The 20,515-nt window shown below is 39.4% G+C and overlaps 1 protein-coding gene and 1 pseudogene across 10 annotated transcripts in view; both read right to left on the reverse strand.

The window, feature by feature from the left end:
* Positions 1 to 20,515, reverse strand: part of SRPK2 (SRSF protein kinase 2) — a 254,237-nt gene that overhangs the window by 90,562 nt on the left and 143,160 nt on the right. The gene's annotated exons all lie outside the window — the stretch shown is intronic.
* LOC123466107 overlaps positions 11,265 to 20,515 on the reverse strand; it is a 146,631-nt pseudogene continuing 137,380 nt past the window's right edge.

A 20,515-nucleotide genomic window follows, 5' to 3' on the forward strand; every position in this document is an offset into this window, starting at 1 on the left:
AGAGAAATGTTTAAAAATTACAAGACAATAAAACTTCAGTGGGACAGCCAGTAGGGGAACATGTTCAGAGGGAAAAATCTGTTTCACCAGAATTATACCAAAGTATATTTTCAAAATGAATTTATTTCTGCCATTAGAGAGGGCTGGGGCAAGATTGAAAATCCAAATATTACTTATGGCTGGCCCTCCGTATACATGGGTACTACTGTAAAAAAGAAATCCACATGTAAATGGACCCAAGTAGTTCAAACCTGTGTTAAGGGTCAACTGTACATAGGAATAAATTTAACAAAAGAAGTTCAAAACATACACTATGAAAACTAAAAACTACCACTGAAAGAAATTAAAGATCTAAATAAACAGATCTTGGGCTTCCCTAGTGGCTCAGTCAGTAAAGAATATGCCTACAATGCAGGAGACCTGAGTATGATCCCTGGGTCAGAAAAATCCCCTGGAGAAGGAAATGGCAACCCCCTCCAGTATTCTTGCCTGGAAAATCCCATGGACAGAGGAGCCTGATGGGCTACAGTCCATGGGGTCCGAAGAGTTAGACATGACTTCGCAACTAAACCACTACCATCAAATAAATAGAACAAAATCCATTGTTAATGGATTGAAGATTTAATACTGTTAAGATGACAATATGCCCCAAACTGACTTACAAATTCAACCCAATGCCTATCAAAATACCAGCTGGCTTCTTTGCAGAAATTGACAAGCCAACAACCTAGAAGAGCCAAAACAGTATAGAAAAGGAATAATACTGGAAAACCCATGCTTCCTGATTTCAAAACTTACAAAAAAGGTACAGGAATCAACTCTGTGGAATAGACAGTTCAGAAATAAACCCTCAGATTACAGTCAAATGATTTTTCAACAAAGGTGCCAAGACCATTCAATAAGGAAAGAAGTGTTTTTTTAAACAAATGGTCATGAGAAAATGAATATCCACATGCAAAAGAATAAACTTGGACTCCTAACACACACCATTAAAAAAAAAAAATCAGCTCATAGTTGATCACAGAACCAGATATTAAGAGCTAAAACTATTTAAAACTCATAGAAAAGATGTTCATCATTAGCCATCAGAAAAACAAAAATCAAAAGCACAATGATGTCACAACTAAGAGTTCACTTGCTGTAAATAAACACCCCTCATACCACAACAAGGATCAAAGGCCCAGAGTGTCACAACTAAGACCCAGCGCAGCCAAACACCCAGACCACAGTGAGACATGAGTTCACACCTACTAGGACAGCAGCAATCAAAAAGACAGTAACAAGGGATGGCAAGGATGTGCAAAGATTAGAGTCCTCACAGACTGTTCATAAGAAAGGAAAATGAGACAGCCATTTTGAAAAACTAGAGGCAGTTTCTCAAAAGGTTAAACAGAGTTACCATACGACCCAGCAATTCTATTCTTAAGTATATATGTAAGAGAGGCTAAAATATACTTCAAAAGAAAAACCTGCAGATAAATGTTGTTAGCCTCATTATTCAAAATAGTCAAAAGCAGAAACAATCTAACATCTATTAACTGATGAATGAATAAATAGAAGAAAATCATAATATAACAGAATATTACTCAGCAATAAAAAGTAATGGAAGTATTGATAGATGATACAACATGGATGATCCTTGAAAAGATTATGGTAAATGAAAGAAACCAGTCATAAAAGATTATATTGCATGATTCCATTTATATGCAATCCCTAGGAGAGAGAGAAAGTAGGTTCAATAAAATTGTTTGTCCTCTTAAAAAAAAAAAAAAAAAAGAAAGTAGGTTAGTAGCAGCTTATGGTTGAGGGGATTTGAAGAAATGGAAGTAACTACTCAAGTATACAGAATTACTCTTAAGGATGATGAAAATGTTCTAAAATGAGGTGGCTGGTGATGGTTGCACAATTCTGTATGTAGCCTAAAAAAGTTGTTACATGCTAAAAAAGAGGCTGTCCTCTATGTTCTACTATGGAAGACATGCCATTGATGAATACAAAGGTACAGAACATTAGTGTATGGCACGTGACATCTGTTTTACAGACACAAGCGCGCACCTGCTGTCAACAGGCTCTTTCTGGTAGCAGCAGCAGCGCACTGACAGTGACGGCTCCCTCCCGGAGAAGGCGCGCAGTGACCGATGGCCAGGGAGCAGCGTCCACTTTCCAAATATTCCTTAAACTCCTTTCATACCTTTTCAGCTGCGTATCACACACATGCGTACCGAAATGAATTATTAATTTATAAAGACAAGAAAGAGAAAAGAGGATGCTGGGAAAGTGGGAAAGTGGTTCCAATCTCTGACCCCAACACCACTCCACCCCTCCCAAATCCTTGCTGCCTCAGGAGAATTTACTAAAGAACAACAAAGTGAACCGTCTAGGGCTAGAGAGCTAGGATAAAAGTCCAAGTCCAAACAACACACAGTTTTCTGGTAGAAACACACCAGAAATAACACACAGTTTTCTGATGGAAAGCCTGTGGGTTAGGTGTGAAAACCAGTTTCATCACTCAAAAATCCACAAGAACTCAAGTCAGTGACTACTTCCCTGAGCCTCTAATGAAAGTCAGAGGTTTAAGATAATTAAAAGGGATGATACATAAATTCTTTGGTATGGTAACTGCATGTAATAGGCAGTCAATGAAGGTTAATCTTCATGTCCAGTTCCCATCCTTCTGGTATGTGGATACCATGAACTAGTTTCCTCAGAGCTCCAGTTATGACTAATAAGGAAGTATACCCTGATGGTGACTGCAGCCATGAAATTAAATGACACTTGCTTCTTGGAAGGCAAGTTATGACCAACCTAGATAGCCAATTAAAAAGCAGAGATATTACTTTGCCAACAAAGGTCCGTCTAGTCAAGGCTATGGTTTTTCCAGTGGTCATGTATGGATGTGAGAGTTGGACTGTGAAGAAAGCTGAGCGCCGAAGAATTGATGCTTTTGAACTGTGGTGTTGGAGAAGACTCTTGAGACTTCCTGGGACTGCAAGGAGATCCAACCAGTCCATTCTGAAGGAGATCAGCCCTGGGTGTTCTTTGGAAGGAATGATGCTAAAGCTGAAACTCCAGTATTTTGGCCACCTCATGCGAAGAGTTGACTCATTGGAAAAGACTCTGATGCTTGGAGGGATTGGGGGCAGGAGGAGAAGGGCACGACAGAGGATGAGATGGCTGGATGGCATCACCGACTCGATGGACATGAGTTTGGGTAAACTCTGGGAGTTGGTGATGGACAGGGAGGCCTGGCGTGCTGTGATTCATAGGGTCGCAAAGAGTCGGACACGACTGAGCGACTGAACTGAACTGACTGACCCTGATATATCATGCATGATACTGTGACCAGACCTCTCTGGCCCTCTGCTCATCTGTGACTATCCTAATGCAAAGGTCAGCATCAGTCTACCTCTTAACCTCTGTTTCTAAACTCATGTATTTTATAATCATGACTGGTTATGAGATTTAAGGATGTTTCAGAAGGATCCCTTGTTAATTATCATATACTTCTACACAGCACAATGGCAAAAGGTGTTGTACTGCTGCTACAAACACATCTAGATTTTTAAAAAAGAGTCTAACGTGAATTTTTTAACAAGTAAGCAAACTGCATACTAACATTCTCCAGTAACACATGACTTGTTCTACATAGGTTTTTTTTGACAAGTACAAACTTAAGCCCGGTGCTCAGACCGTCTTGTAACCTAGTTTCAATGGACTACACAACAGAAATGTTCTCATCTTAAAGTTGTTTCCCCTAGAGGGAAAACAATTTACAATGGCTGACTGAGAATTTTGCAATATTCTGCCTCTCTGAAACTTCATAATTTCAGTCATCCACATTCTTAAACTTTAGATAAATGGCTTTATTTTTTAAGACTGTTGTTTCAATTAGCATTAATGCCAACCTTACTATAGGAATTGTGTATATAGTTCTTCAAAGATGTTGAAGAACATTAATGTTATTCTTACAGGAATGACCATTTTCAGAGACTGCATATGTAACCACTGTAAACACTACTTTCAAGTCCTTTTGTCTGTTTCTACTTGATTTTAATGATCTACGACTGAGCAACTTTCACTTTCACAAGCAAGAAAAATTACGCTCATGTGTAGTTTGGATTGCTTCTGTTGTTTAGTCGCTCATTTGCGTCTGACTCTGCAACCCCATGGACTGTAGCCCACTAGGCTCCTCTGTCCATGGGATTTTTCAGGCAAGAATCCTTCTCTACAGTCTGGATACTAGATGTCAAGTAAATCCTTAAACAAATAATGTGCCAGTTTAAAGCTCACCAAAAGATGCCAGTAAAAAGGATAAACTGTTGCTAAACAATGGAATAATCACTCAACAATACAAAACAAGGAACAATAAATACTAGAACATGAATAAATTTAAAAGAACTCTGCTAAGAAAGAAGTCAAACTATAATGCATATGATTCCATTTTAAAAAGGCAAAACTTTAGTGATGAAAAGCAGAACAATGGTCACCAGAGGCTAAGGAGTGGGGAGAGGGTACTGACTGTAAAGGGACTCGGGAACTTTTGGTGCTGATGAAATGTTACCTCATCAATGTGGTTACACCATGTGTATGTACAACAGTCATTGAACTGTATACCTGAAAATGGTGAAACTTATTTAATGTAAATTACATCTTAATAAAGCTGACTAAAAGGAAAACAAAACAAAACAGATCATCATAGCCACCAGTGAGTTCTCTCCTGTCAACCACTCTTAACCTATGCTCTTTTTACACTCCCAATTGGTTCAGGTCAAATACTCTTTACTACCAAATATGAAATCCTGCAAACCTCCAAGTCATAGATATGAACACATGGGAAACTCATTGCCTAGTTTTAAACCACTCACTGTTTTACAAGGGCAGTACTGCACAGATTAAGAGAACAAAACTTTAGTGTTGAATGTATAAGAGTCTTACCTAAGGTGGAACAGAAATTCAAAATATAAGATGGTGCTGAGCCGAGCACCCATTAAACCAAATGTTACAAATAACTCTCCCTTGTATTCACACAGCACAGTACCATCCCAGTTCAAGTTTATCTCACAACTGAGGACTGCTTGAAAAACATCAAACTGGTATTTCATCAGACTGATGTGGCAGGAACTAAGGTACTCCACCAGTCTAAGCAACCCACCAACTCCAAGAGAACTCAGGGACTGTGATATTCTCTTCTTCCTCGTGTCATAAATTTTCTGATTCTACCCTCCAGTTCCAAATTCTGCTTGACTACCCAATTACAGAGAAAATACCTCACATCTGTTCAAGAAGTATTTATCAAACTTTTTTTTTCTTTCTAAAATGAGTAGAATGTATCTTCATGCATGGAACCAGGTGTTTACCAGATTAGAGCATACAAATAACAACACAAAACAAGGCAGACAATGGTTCAGAAACCCTGCTAACCTTAATTACCTCAACACAGTCATGGCTCAGGAATACAGTGACAGAAGAAAATATCCAGAAAGGCAGAGATGCTCTCTCTGGCTAGTTTAGTCCCAAGGAATTTGGAAAGAAGTGGCCTCTGAGGCTGACCTATGAGGGCTTTGGAGGCGAGGGGGACTCTCAGGAAGGAGACCCAGGCATGGCAACAGGAAAGTCTGCTTCTGCTGATACACAAGGTCCCCAGGGCAGAATATGGGCAGAAGTGCTAGAAAGAAAGGTTGGGACCAGATCTTAACACCCTTGAATTAAGAATATGAATTTATTTCTAGTAGGATATAAAATGCCATGCAAAACTGAATCTATTTTTACTTTAGATATATAGTAGTTCTTAGAACTATATACCATGATCACGTAGAAGCTTTTTCAAAAGACAAAAGCCTAGGAACAGGAGATTCTGACTCCACAGGTCTCAAATGTGGCCTTGGCCCATGTCACTAGGAGACTGACACACACCCATGGTTAAGTATCTCTGCTATAAGCAGTCATTACCATATCTAACAGATGTCTACTGGCAACACATCCAAGTGTGCTTATGACTCAAATACAAGTGAGGAAAGCAGATACAAATAGACACAGGCAAAGAAAGGCAGGTAGAAATAAGAATTCCTGATGCTCCAAAAGATTTCAGGAATAGGATGCTCCATTCTAGTAAATGTATGTCTCTTTAAAAGTCATTACACTAATCACAGTCTGTTTTAATCATCTACTTCATTCAAGTAAAACCAAATTTTAGTTAATTCCATCAAAATATAAATAATTATACCATTAAGAGTTCAAACAGAAAAGCACAGCTAACAGACTTTTAACATGACTGATTATTAACATATTTTTCTCCCCTCCTTCCCTTAGTAAAAAACAAAAAAACAAGAAAGTCGAAAATAACAGACAACAAAACAGTAAAAATCAAGAAACAAGAAAGACAACAAAGTGAATGGAAGAGGTAACAACTAGGAAGAACAAAAGCTACAACAAAAAGTGACAGACATCGATCAGAAACCTCCTTAGAACCAGCGCATGAAAACCAAGGGCTGGGGAAGCATCAGGTTGTGGGAGGTATGCTACTGAATCCGCAGAGCAGCTGGACACAGCAACAGCTCCCTCTCTGCTCACCCTAACCCCAGGGCAGTCAAAGACTGTAATCAGGCTACAGAATTTTGGAGAGGTTATGGTAAGGTACTGTGATGAGAAACCAATTTGATGATTAATAGAATCTCAGACTCCTTACTCCACTCTGCCTCCCTTTAGAGGCGTGAAGAGAATTCTTTATGGAAGAAACTGAATAGCCACATCCAGGCCAGGCCCACATACAATTACAACAGAATTTAGTTTTAAAAATACTTCGCTTAAAAACTAATGAGCATTTACATATCACCCACTGGGTTCTCTCTACACTGGGATGAAGGACATCCAGCTCCTATAACCCAGGTCTGTTTTAGGCTTTCCACTACTGGGGCAGGGGGTGTCGAAGACTCTTCATTAGGTGTGACTTTGAATAGATGACTGAGGACAAGAGCTATGCTTTAGTGCCTGTGTGCTTATTAGCATGTGTCATTTTACTAAGAGAGATATTAAATAACATAAGCTGACTAAAAAATCAAAATTGAGGGCTTTCCTGGAGGCTCAGTGGTAACGAATCCGCCTGCCAATTCAGGAGACACGGGTTTGATCCCTGATCTGCGAAGATCCCAAACGCCACGGAGCAACTAAGCCTGTGCGCCACAACTACTGAGCCTGTGCTCCAGAGCACAGGAGCTGCAACTTCTGAGCCCACATGCCGCAACTACTGAAACCCGTGCACCTGAGAGCCTGTGCTCCACAGCAAGGGAAGCCACTGCAGTGAGAAGCCCACACACTGCAGTTAGAGTAGCCCCACCTGCTCACCACAACTAGAAAAAAGCCCAGCACAGCCAAAAATAAAATATTATAAATAAATTTTAAGTCTAAATTGAAGAAGTATATGCCTACTTCTTTATAAATTCATCAAGCCTATAACCTAAAACTTTGATTTCATTATCTTACATTGATTCTTCAATGAAGTCATGAAAATTTTCTGTATTAAAGAATATATTTACTATTCCTTTCTTCTTCCCAAATATGCAGTAAGTAATAAAGTACCAGTTGGTCCCATCACTTCATGGGAAATAGATGGGGAAACAGTGGAAACAGTGTCAGACTTTATTTTTTGGGGCTCCAAAATCACTGCAGATGGTGACTGTAGCCATGAAATTAAAAGACGCTTACTCCGTGGAAGGAAAGTTATGACCAACATAGATAGCATATTCAAAAGCAGAGACACTACTTTGCCAACAAAGGTCCGTCTAGTCAAGGCTATGGTTTTTCCTGTGGTCATGTATGGATGTGAGAGTTGGACTGTGAAGAAGGCTGAGCACCGAAGAATTGATGCTTTTGAACTGCGGTGTTGGAGAAGACTCCTGAGGTCCCTTGGACTGCAAGGAGATCCAACCAGTCCATTCTAAAAGAGACCAGCCCTGGGATTTCTTTGGAAGGAATGATGCTAAAGCTGAAACTCCAGTATTTTGGCCACCTCATGCGAAGAGTTGACTCATTGGAAAAGATTCTGATGCTTGGAGGGATTGGGGGCAGGAGGAGAAGGGCACGACAGAGGATGAGATGGCTGGATGGCATCACCGACTCGATGGACATGAGTTTGGGTAAACTCTGGGAGTTGGTGATGGACAGGGAGGCCTGGCGTGCTGCGATTCATGGGGTCGCAAAGAGTCGGACACGACTGAGCGACTGAACTGAACCGAACTGAAAGTACAAGAAATTTTGTTGAACAGATATACTATTTCTACATGTTAGGAATTCATGAGCAAAGAATCTTAGTAATCTTGCCACAAACCGGTGGCAAGAACAGGCAAAAATTCCCAGCTGGTGTACACCTGACTGAGAGGCATACAAGTTAGTCTATCCATCACTACTTATTTGGGAGAATTTTAGGAACTCAAATAATATGATTTAAATCCTGAAAAAGTGAAATAAGCTTTCACTTAAATGGTTGTTTTAAAATCAGCAGACAAAAGGTGGAGCTTAAATGTGGCAATAAAATTAATGTTTTATACACTGAATGCTCTAAAGTCAACTTGTTTCTCCTCATTCTTGGATCCTTATAGTTTTTACAGTCTGACTTGTGATACCAAGCTTAAAAAAAAAAAAAAAAAAAAAAAAAACCTCTTTCAATAGTTTATTGTCCTGAAACACAGTCTCAAGGTAACTTACCAGGTCAAAGATTTTCCACATTTAAAAACCAAACATACTAAGAAACTGCTATACAAAAATCTGTATGAGTTACACCGCCAACATTAGGCAACATCTTTACTGATAGTTTAACTGCTTAAGATGAGCTCCTACACATATTCCTCTACAGACACCCAGACACCAAGGAAAACACCATTTTCATTCAATGGCTCATTAACTTTTCTAATAAGTAACAATCCATGCTATCAAAACAAAAAAGGCACTATCATCAGTAAAGCTTGAAACTTAAAATATGAAGTAAAATTTGATTAAACAGTAGCTGAAAACAATATTCCCAACAATTTAAGCATTTCAAGCAGAAAACAGTTTTTAACAGTGAAATTGCCATTTTAAAACTTCTATTTTCTTACCTGCTTTTAGTATCTACTCTGAGTACTGCTAACTCTTTAAACACTATTATTCTGCAGTATCCCTTACATGTTTTCCATCATAAATTACATTTTTGAGAAAGTATTCTAGTGTAAATGCAGCAATTGAATGAATAATAACATGAATCTTAAAACACACTTCCAACAGACCTAACTTATATGTTATCATTGTGTATTTGCTTCATCATGAACAAGAGTGATAAGGCCCTGCTGACGTTATTTTGTTGAAACTACACGGGAAACAGAAAAGAGAAGTCTATAATTTTACTGAGGAAAAAGCCAAGTTAAACTCTAGTTCCTGCTATGAGGCAGGCATTATCTAAAAGCTTTCACATTTATTCAAATAAATATTTTTAAACCAATCTTTTTTAAAAGGAACAAAGAGCACAGAATAAAATTTCCACTACTAATGCAATTCTTTGTTCAAAATGACCCAAGGATAAGGGAGTGGTTGAGTCTATGCTGACTGCACAAAGACACCTGAGGGGCCAGGCCCACCTCTACCCAGGGCTTCTCCATCCAGAAAAAGCACATGGGACTAGGTTTCACAACCTAAACTCTACCTGCCCAGATGGGCCCAACAGCCATAACTCCAAGAATAATCTGCACATCGCTTCAGCTTAAAAAGAAAAAAATCAACTGCAACAACTATACTTGAACTAATGTACACAAAAATGAAAAAGCTTATTCTGAAGAGATTAGGAAGGTGCTGACCAGTTAGTCACAGGCTTTCTTTCCACATTTTAATAATCCAGGCAGAGGGTGGAACTGAAGCCTGTTCCTTCCCAATCTGCGTCTATCATCCTCGCATGCCTCCCTACCCAAGTGGATCTCCTATTAGGACTCAAGACCATCTGCTGCTGCTGCTGCTGCTGCAAAGTCGCTTCAGTCGTGTCTAACTCTGTGAGACCCCATAGACATCAGCCCACCAGGCTCCCCCGTCCCTGGGATTCTCCAGGCAAGAACACTGGAGTGCGTTGCCATTTCCTTCTCCAATGCTTGAAAGTGAAAAGTGAAAGGGAAGTTGCTCAGTCGTGTTCAACTCTTAGCGACCCCATGGACCGGGCTCCTCGTCCATGGGATTTTCCAGGCAAGAGTACTGGAGTGGGATGCCATTGCCTTCTCCGCAAGACCATCTAGTCTGCCTTAAAAAGCCATGCTTCCTCACTCACTCTATCTCAGCAGTTGCACTCTCCCTTCAACAGGCAAGTCTGCGGAAGGACCTACAGTCCTCCAAAGAGCTCAGCCTTCAGGCAGTTCAATCACCTGCAGACATATTTTCCTCTCCCATGCCCAGGCACCACCTTCTCCACACCGTCCAATTTCTGGTTCAGTGTCTTGCACATCACAAGATTTCAAAACTCTGTATTTTTTCTCACCTGCATTTCAAACAGTTGAAATAAAGAAGAAAAAACCCTGAGTTCTTACTATAGAAGATAGCTCAAGAAGACAGCTACTATTCAAACATCTAACTACTTTAATTTAAAAATATGCCACCATTTTCAAATTTTAATATTGTTTATCTAAACCCTTTTCTAAAATAAATTCAATGCCCAAAAGTAATAAAATTATTTACCATATAATTCTGAATAATATATGTGTAAATTTAAACAAATAAAAATGTCTTTATCTGGAAACCCTACTTGTACTTTATAAGACTGTCTGACCAGTGAAAGGCTCAGCACAAACAAGGCTCATTCTACCATGAATTACATCACAGAACACCCAAACCTCTCATATAATCCTGCTCACTGTGAACCACTTCTGTGTTCTTATTCTAAGTAAAAACATGCTTCCAGGAGTGATGCCTTTATTTTTACAAAGCAATAACTGAACTTTAAAAACAAACTATAAAAGATTCAAACATTCAATAAGATGGTACTTTCATTCAACAAGTATTTATTAAAGACCAACTACATGCCATGCAGACTTCCCTGGTAGCTCAGCTGGTAAAGAATCCTCCTGCAATGCAGGAGACCCTGGTTCGATTCCTCAGTCGGGACGATGCCCTGGAGAAGGGATAGGCTACCCACTCCAGTATCCTTGGGCTTCCCTGGTGGCTCAGATGGTAAAGAATCCACCAGCAACGCAGGAGACCTGGATTCAGTCCCTGAGTTGGGAAGATCCCCTGAAGGAGGGCATGGCAACCCACTCCAGTATTCTTGCCTGGGGAATCCCCATGGACAGAGGAGCCTGGCGGGCTGCAGTCCATGGGGTTGCAAAGAGTCAGACATGACTGAGCGACTAAGCACAGCACATGCCATGCATTGTGCTAGGTATACACTGATTTACAAACAAGGGAACAGAATCTCTGATGATGAAACACACAAGGGTCTCTCATATTTGAAGATTTTTAGTAACATCTCCAACATATAAAGATGGATATAGAAAGACAAAGTAGGTTTCCATTCCACCAGCAGGTGCATCCCAGCATGCCCCCAACAGAAAAATGGTTTCTATTTATGGGTTCAGTGGAATTGCTGACTTTGGGTTTTACGAAATTTCTTTCATGTGAAAGGAAGACAATAAAGTAATAAAAGAATAAACACAAAGCTGGCTTCCTGAACCAGCTGCAACTGAAACAGTTAAAATTATAAACCTAAGAAACAGTGGTATTACTTTAAAAATTCTTATAATGTTTAAGAATGCTAAATCGTGAAGGAAAAACCCAACAGATAAAAAGAACCATACCCAATGGTACATCTGAAAGTACGATAAACATACACAAACTGTATAAATGATGCAAACCCAATTTTCCATTATCATTTCTAGTATCTCCATTACTATTCAAGCTGGTACTTTGTCAGATAATCATAGCACCTTTTGGTCCATCTTTTTATTCCCCTGGCCTTGGCACATGACTTGCGAAATCTTAGTTCTCCAGCTAGGGACTGAACATGGGCCAAATCCAACAGCTAAGGAATTCCCCTCTTCCATCTTTTTTTTTTTTTTTTTTTTTTAGTGAAAACTTTTATATTTGGAATTAGCCAGCTGGACTCAGTTTAGATGATCCCAATTTTGTTGGCAACATTCAAAGCATCATAGTCAGGAGCCAGTTGAACATATGCCTTCTTCTCTCCATCAGGCCTGATCAGAGTATCGACCTTAGCCACATCAATGTCATAGAGCTTCTCCACAGCCTGTTTAATTTGGTGCTTGTTGGCCTTGACATCCACAATGAATACCAGTGTGTTGTTGTCTTCTATTTTCTTCATGGCTGACTTGGTGGTGAGGGGGAATTTGATGATGGCATAGTGGTCAAGTTTGTTTCTCCTGGGGCGCTCTTCGGAGGATATTTGGGCTGCCTCCTGAGCCACAGTGTTTTGGGCCGCCGGAAGGTGGGCTTCGTCTGGATCTTTTTTTTTTTGTGGCTGTGGACACCTTTCAACACTGCTTTCTTGGCCTTCAAAGCCTTTGCTTTGGCTTCAGCTTTAGGAGGGGCAGGGGCTTCCTTCTTCGCCTTCTGCGCCATCTTCATGAAAAGGCCCCCTCTTCCGTCTTTAACAAAGCTTTCCAGGCGGCGCTAGTGGTAAAGCTGCAGCCTGCCAAAGTGAGACGTAAGAGAAGCAGGTTGATCCCTGGGTTGGGAAGATCCTCTCGAAGAGGAAATGGCAACCCACTCCAGTGCTCTTGCCTGGAGAGTCCCCATGGACAGAGGAGCCTGATGGGCTATGGTCCACAGGGTCACAAAGAGTCAGACATGACTAAAGCAACTTAGCATGCATGCATCTTTAAAGAGAAAATTACCTTTGTAATCAAAACCAAACAATGTAACAAAAACCAAAATATACCTGTGTGAACATAAAAATAATAATTATAAAATTTTAGTTCTAGTTCTTTCTAAATTCAAGCTGAAAATGATTAGCATAACCACCTTCCCGTAGAAAAATTTAACTTACTATCCAGTTCTCTCTGTATGTATCACCTATAATCTGATTTAGCTTTTCTGTTTCCCCTTCCAGGGACAATCACAATCACCACCAATTATATACAACAGTGGTGAACAGAGACCCTAAGAGTTATCCTCAACTTCAGCCCCTGCCCCTAAATGTGATTGGCTACCAATGAATTGGCCTCTTTGATATCTACCTTCCTCCCCCTCCTACCGCCCTGCTGTGCTCAGACCACAAATACCTCAACACTGAATTACGATGATGTTACCCTCAACCTCCATTCACCCAATTTATGTCCTACACATTAGTGAAAATAAGTCTTCAAAAACACAAATGTTATCTCATTTCTTTCTTAAATTCTTTTGCTCTCAAGATAAGGCAAAATATTCTTAACATGATAAATACAACTCTGATGATCTGGGCCTTGCTTAAGGCCCCAGCCTCATCCAACCCCTTTGCTCCTTTTTGTCTCCCTCATATTTATTTATTATATTCCATTATTCAAAACAAAACAGGTACACTCACTTGCATATTAACAAACCTTGACATTTAGTCATAATTGCTTCAGATCTTTTTAAATGAACGACTAAGTTACTACAGAGCTGAAGCCCACCCTCTCCCCCGCCTCAGTTTGTCCTTCGACAGTTAACAGCTATCCGGAAATTAAGACTCAGCTTGTACCAATAACAGTATGATACAACATTTCACAGTTTTTTACCAATCTGTTTGTTTTCCAAGATTTATCTATGTTGACAGAGGTAACTCCAACTCCAGTTCTCACTGTAACTGTCATATAGTATTACGTCATCTTAATATTTATCAGTATATTGAGTCCTTTTCTCAATGAATGTCCAGGATGTATATTATCATAAACATTCTGACATTTTCACACACATCTCCCTGTACACACATAAAAGAGCTTCTCAAAGGCAGCCTGTCACTTCTGTCAAGCTACACTCAGCAACTCATGAAACCAATGTACTGGGTCACAGACTGTATTTTATTAAAAAAGAAATAAAGTAGAAAATATGCATTTAGGTGTAAGAGTACTGCTTCTTTTAACATTTCAGTTATACAAAGATAGGTTTGGGTACACACTGGGTCACAAAAGAAAAAATATGAAACTCCCTGCTTAAAAGTGTATAATCTAGAGGCCAAAGAATTACCCACTTGGAGTTTTTCTTTAATGTGTGAGGTAAAGCTCTGGTATTGATTCATTCCATATGTATAACCAAATGTCCCAGCAATTGTTTATTTTAGATGAGATTATCAAGTTACACACGTTCACCGAATTTACAGGCTATTTCAGAAGAAATGGCTTCCACACAATAAAAAATCATTTCATCCTCTGTTCACATCATGTTCAAGAGGGCTTTTACATCTTCAGGAATACTTTGTCATTTTCTCCATAAGGACAGGCATAGTTTTGTAACGAGTTATTTCTAGGAATTCAGAATCTCTGTCCTTTACTCACAAAAGATCTTAACACACTTTTAACTTACCTAGTAAACACACCCCTCAAGTATCATCTGGTCAATGCTATCTACTTGTAGTTTGCTACCATCTTCCATTTTGGAACATTTAGAATTCCAAATCAAACTGCAAACTGTCAGTGAAAATATGTCCTACCATTATACCTGATTTTATGAACTATGTATGTTGTGCTGTTATTTAAAGTGAACTTGAACATCTTCCCTGACCCCCAAAAGTTTCAAATGTTTATTTGCCAAATCAAAGTTAGTCCTTTTCATGAGAAAAGGTCCTAATCTCAAGAGACACATGAGCTTAAACATAAAAAGTATCAACTGAACAGATCCCCCTTTGCTAGAATGTTGCCACCATCCGAAAACTGTCAGTAAAATATGCCTTGCTTTTTTGCCTATAAAATCAGTAAATGATGGATTTTATTTAAGAGAAGCAGCTGGCTTCTCTCCATCTGCACTGGAGAATCACCGCTGCTACCAACCCTGGAGCAGGCTAGAGCCAGCTGCCAACCAGCACTTAAGCTCATCTTCCTGGTAACTTTCTGTTTAGAACTCACACTTGAAGTTGTTCCTGTGTCACATCGTGGGTAAGTGTGGCAGGGCTTCCAAATCACCCCCCAGCCTCTCTCACAGATGATGGCCATCTTACTCCCAAAATCACCCAAAGTATGACCCACAGCCTTCATTTTCACTCAGAACATCTTAAATCTGGTGAAAATTTGGTGAAAAACTGCACAACCATTTTTTATACTGTAATTACAAAATCAAAAAAAATAAGAAAATATCAAAATAAGAAAATAACAAAGGTCCGTCTAGTCAAGGCTATGGTTTTTCCAGTGGTCATGTATGGATGTAAGAGTTGGACTGTGAAGAAAGCTGAGCGCCGAAGAATTGATGCTTTTGAACTGTGGTGTTGGAGAAGACTCTTGAGAGTCCCTTGGACTGCAAGGAGATCCAACCAGTCCATTCTGAAGGAGATCAGCCCTGGGATTTCTTTGGAAGGAATGATGCTAAAGCTGAAACTCCAGTACTTTGGCCACCTCATGCGAAGAGTTGACTCATTGGAAAAGACTCTGATGCTGGGAGGGATTGTGGGCAGGAGGAGAAGGGGACGACAGAGGATAAGATGGCTGGATGTCATCACTGACTGGATGGACGTGAGTCTGAGTGAACTCCGGGAGTTGGTGATGGACAGGGAGGCCTGGTGTGCTGCAATTCATGGGGTTGCAAAGAGTCGGACACGACTGAGCGACTGAATTGAACGGAAAGTTTAGAGTTAAATTAAAAGAATAGACCGATTGGGATATAAGGATAAGAGAACAGTGATTTCTTTCATCTGCACTCAGGAGCAAGTCATTCCTCATTTCTGGCTTTCTCTACCTTAGATGTTAAGATTACTGGAAACATCTTAGTAATGAGAACTGTGGCTATTAACTGCTGTCAGGTCCTTTTTCTCCCAGAATCAAAAAAGGCATGTTAGGTTCAAACCCAATAGCTGAAAGCAAATACAAAACTCTCACAACTCAGTGGTAAAATAGATAAATGACGCAGTTTACAAGTGAGACAAGTGAGAATCTTAACAGACATTTCTCCAAAGATGATATATGTTTGACCAAATAGCACATGGCAATAAGTAATGACAATCAAACCTCATCAGCCATCAGGTAAATAAAAACAGAAGCCACAGTGAGATACCACTTCACACCCAATGGGATGGTTATAATAAAAAAGATAACAACAAGTGTTGACAAGGATGTGGAGAAAGTGGAAATCTCTTATAATGCATGTGTGAATGAAAAATGGCAAGCTGCTTTGCAAAGCAGTTTGGAAGCTTCTACAAAAGGTTAACCATAAGGGTTACTTCAGGCTCAAAAATGGGAGAGATGGGACTACCAGTGAAGTCAAGTGAATTATAAAAGAAGCCACAGAGCCATGACAAAAATCAAGAAGGATCTGGGCCCAGGATTTGATTGGGCTTTATCCTCATGCTTTATTAGGGAATAAGAGGCTGCTGCTGCTGCTGCTAAGTCGCTTCAGTCGTGTCCGACTCTGTGTGACCCCACAGACAGCAGCCCACCAGGCTCCACCGTCCCTTGGATTCTCCAGGCAAGAACACTGGAGTGGGTTGCCATTTCCTTCTCCAAGGCAGGGAAGGGAAAAGTGAAAGTGACGTCGCTCAGTTGTGTCCGACTCCTCGAGACCCCATGGACTGCAGCCCACCAGGTTCCTCCGTCCATGGGATTTTCCAGCTATGCTTCCTCAAATCCTTATCTCTGAGTTTGAAGACAATCCCCCACTAGTTATTCCATCAGAGTCCCCAGACTTAAAACATCTCTGTTATTTTACAACCTCATCCAAGGAAATCTCAAGGTACAAAGACCCCAAGTCTATATAGAAGAGCTAAAGCACTGATACATAATCAAAAACTACAGTACATGTCTGATAAGTTTTATTTGTTGAATGGACATTAGACATAGAGAGCCTCTTTTTCTTCTGTTTTTCCTCCCCTGGGTTCCAAGCTCATACTTTAGCTTCAGAAAACAGAAAGCTTTTCAGAAACACCTGTCTATGAATTTGGAAGAATGCAAAACCACCCTCAGGCTCCTCAACACTCCAGCAGATCCTATGCCTCCCCCTCCCAATGTTAAAAACTCTCATCTCTGTCAATAATGCAACTATTCCTATTCTTGAAACTCCAAAAGCCAAATTAACTGTGCCTCAAAATCCAGAATTCTTTTTCACAACTCAGTAACCATCACATCACATATGTTATTCACCTCCCATTTAGATTCATTTTACTGCATCCTGAGGGGTTCTCAAGAAATTTACCTATTGTCTACTACTAAATGCACAGACATCTGCAAGAAAAAAACAAACAGATTCACCCATTTCTCCACTTCCTATTCCAGGCAGGTATCAGAAAAATATGAACCTCTGTGGCCAAACTACAAGTAAAAAAATAAATAACAAAAGTTATTTTGCTATGGGATAAAATACAGTCTTCTTTGGTGGCTCAGAAAGTAAAGAATCTGCCTACAATGCAGGAGATTCCAGTTCGATCCCTGGGATGGGAAGATCCCCTGCAGAAGGGAATGGTTACCCACTCCAGTATTCTTGTCTGGAGAATTCCATGGACAGAGGAACCTAGCAGGCTTTAGTCCATGGGGTCGCAGAGAGTCAGACATGGCTGAGTGACTAACACTAACTAAAGTGCTGTCTTGTTAAATGATAGTCTCTTGAACAAATGGTCTTGAAAAAATTGAATATCCACATTCAGAAGAATGAAATTGAACCCTTATGTTACACCATACACAAAAATCACCTCAAAATGGTTTAAAGAGTTAAATATAAGACATAAAACTCCTAGAAGAAAACATAAGGGAAAGGTTTCATAACACTGGTTATGGCAATGATTTCAAAGATGACACTGGAAGCTCAGGCAATGAAAGCGAGCACAGACAAGTGGGATTACATCAAACTAAAAAGCTTCTGTACAGGGAACAATCAACTAAAAATAGTATTGAATGTAATAATAACAAGAGAGAGTTAAATGCATGCTAGCCACTGTCCTAAGCACTTTACGTACTTTTCACTCAATCCTTCTTACAACTCTATGATGGATATTATTATTATCCTCCATTTTACAGAGTACTACTAGAAAACTGGGGCCTATTTGATTTAACCCTCATATCAAGGAAAAGAATTAAAAAAAATAAAAAGTCTGACAAGGGCATTTAATAGGCCTATCCTGCCCTCCTACCCACAGTCCTTTGAAGTCATTTTATACCCTTACCTCATGTGCTATCAAACAAGCAAACTAACACCATACGCCACAGACCACAGGAAATCCATTTACTAGTTAGAGGAAAACGTGTATCTAGAACAACTGCCATTAATTGAACCAGTAACTCTAAACAGAACTTTTTAAAGTATAAAATGTATTGTTAAGGAAAAACATTTTCGATTTTAATGTGTTTGTTTTGTCACATTTCTTTTCTCAATGAGGTAAATGCAGTAAAGGCCCTAAAAATACAGTACTTCAGTCCCCACTTCTGTGTTGTATATTCAGTCAGGAAAGATGAAGTAAAAACTGAGTTACTATACTTTACTGTACTCAATTACACAGAAAATGTAATGTTCTATACTAATACAAAACAGTTCTGAGAGCCCAGAGAAGTAGTTTTTCCTCTTTCATTTAAAGAAATATTATTAATAAAAAAGGAGAAAAAAATCGCAGCAAATGTCTAACAACCTACCTTGACCCTCGGAAAAATAAGGGAGAAGGAAATAACTGACATGGGTAAAAATTCCAGATCCACAAGCTATTTTTAGCTGACTATTCTTAAAACAGGAAGATTTCAATAATAAAAGTATGAATAGTGGCCAGAACCAATATCCTAAGTTGATAGGTGAAATATGATGACGAAAAATATATATAAAGCTCACTCACTCTAAGTGTAAAACTGACTGGTTGTTACTAGAAAAATACACTGTCTGGATTTAGATCCTTTGAATAACACTTTAAAATTTTCTATCTGAAGCTGCAAAAAGCACATCAACTTTATGAAAATATTTCTCTTCAAAATGTTTCTCACAAAAACTTTTGATAATCCAGTATCTGTAAAGGGAATATGAAAAATGCAATAAAAGTTCTTTAGATATATAATGCTGAGTCCAAAGTAAAGGTGCAGAAATGATGCCAAAACATCTTTTTATTCTTCTACTTTGGAGTCAAACTAATATGTACTGTCATCAGTACCTTTTTATATAGAAACACTGTACTTTACAAAGAAATATTTTAGTTTCTGCTTATATTAAACTTTACAGTTCACAGAAGTAACAGTCTCTGCTGCCGTTTGATGGCGGAAATGAAGCTGGAATCACGCTAACCCACCAACAGTTGTTTAAAAAACAGATACCCAAGAGAGCAAGAAAACAGCAGCAAGGTCAGCTCAACAAAGCAAGCAAATACAAACACCTCAAAAATTTAAGAGACTGTTACTTTAAAGAGTCCTTCTTTTGGGGCTAACATACAAAAATCCAGATACCTAAATATCTCATCATTATTATATCAAACATAAAGCCCTAATCACAACTCTTTGCTGTGACAGAGATATTCCTCTCCCACCGCCTCATTCAGGAATAAAATTCGAGTCAAGTTCCATGATTACAGAAAAGGAATAAGTCCTGGTAAGATTACCGAGGTAAGTACTGAGGCCAAGAGCCAAGAAATATCAGTCAAGCACATATAGGATAAAAATATTTGAATATATTACCAAGTACAAGTGGTAACAAAAAAGTCAAAGTAGATTTGGTGTCACAGAGATTGAACCCAGGAGCCAAGATAAAAATTGCACTAAAGATTTTAAGAACAAAGTGGTTCTGATGAAGATGGTGAGGACTTAGTGATCTGGGAAGGCTTCATGGGATGTAGGATTTAACTGCTCCTGACCTGAAGGCAGAATACAGGCAGGTTTGGGGAGGGCATTTTGTAATGAAAGACTCAGCCCCTGTACCAGCCTGAATAAACTAGATTAGGAATGAACACAGCCGACACGTTGGTTTGGTTGCTGCAGGGCTCAGTCTCCACCTGAGCACCTAAGGATGAGTGACCAAAACCACAAAATTCTTTAATAAGAGAAATGTACTCCTTTAATAAACAATGGCTTCTGAAGGATGTGTTATGGCTCTGGCAGAGATGGAGGTGGAGCACCTCAGGCAAAGGAAAAGCAGTAAGGAGAACACAGGCAAATGCAGGGCTTCAGGCTGCCAGCAGCATGGATCCGTGGGACAGAATAAACTCAACTGCAAAGATGGTGGAGATGGATGTTGGAGACCACTGCTAGGCTCTGAAATTGGTAGAAAAGCAAGTAAGCAGAAAATGGGGAATAAGGAAATGACATACCTGCCTGTACTTCAGCATTAATCTGGAACACTTAAATAAAATGAATGGAAGAACACAGGATGCGCCAAACAATTTACCAAGAAAGTGGATTTACTTTCCTATAAAAGGCATATATACCAATGGGAT

The sequence above is a fragment of the Bubalus bubalis genome, chromosome 8 (genome assembly GCF_019923935.1).
Source record: "Bubalus bubalis isolate 160015118507 breed Murrah chromosome 8, NDDB_SH_1, whole genome shotgun sequence".
Lineage (NCBI taxonomy): Eukaryota > Metazoa > Chordata > Mammalia > Artiodactyla > Bovidae > Bubalus > Bubalus bubalis.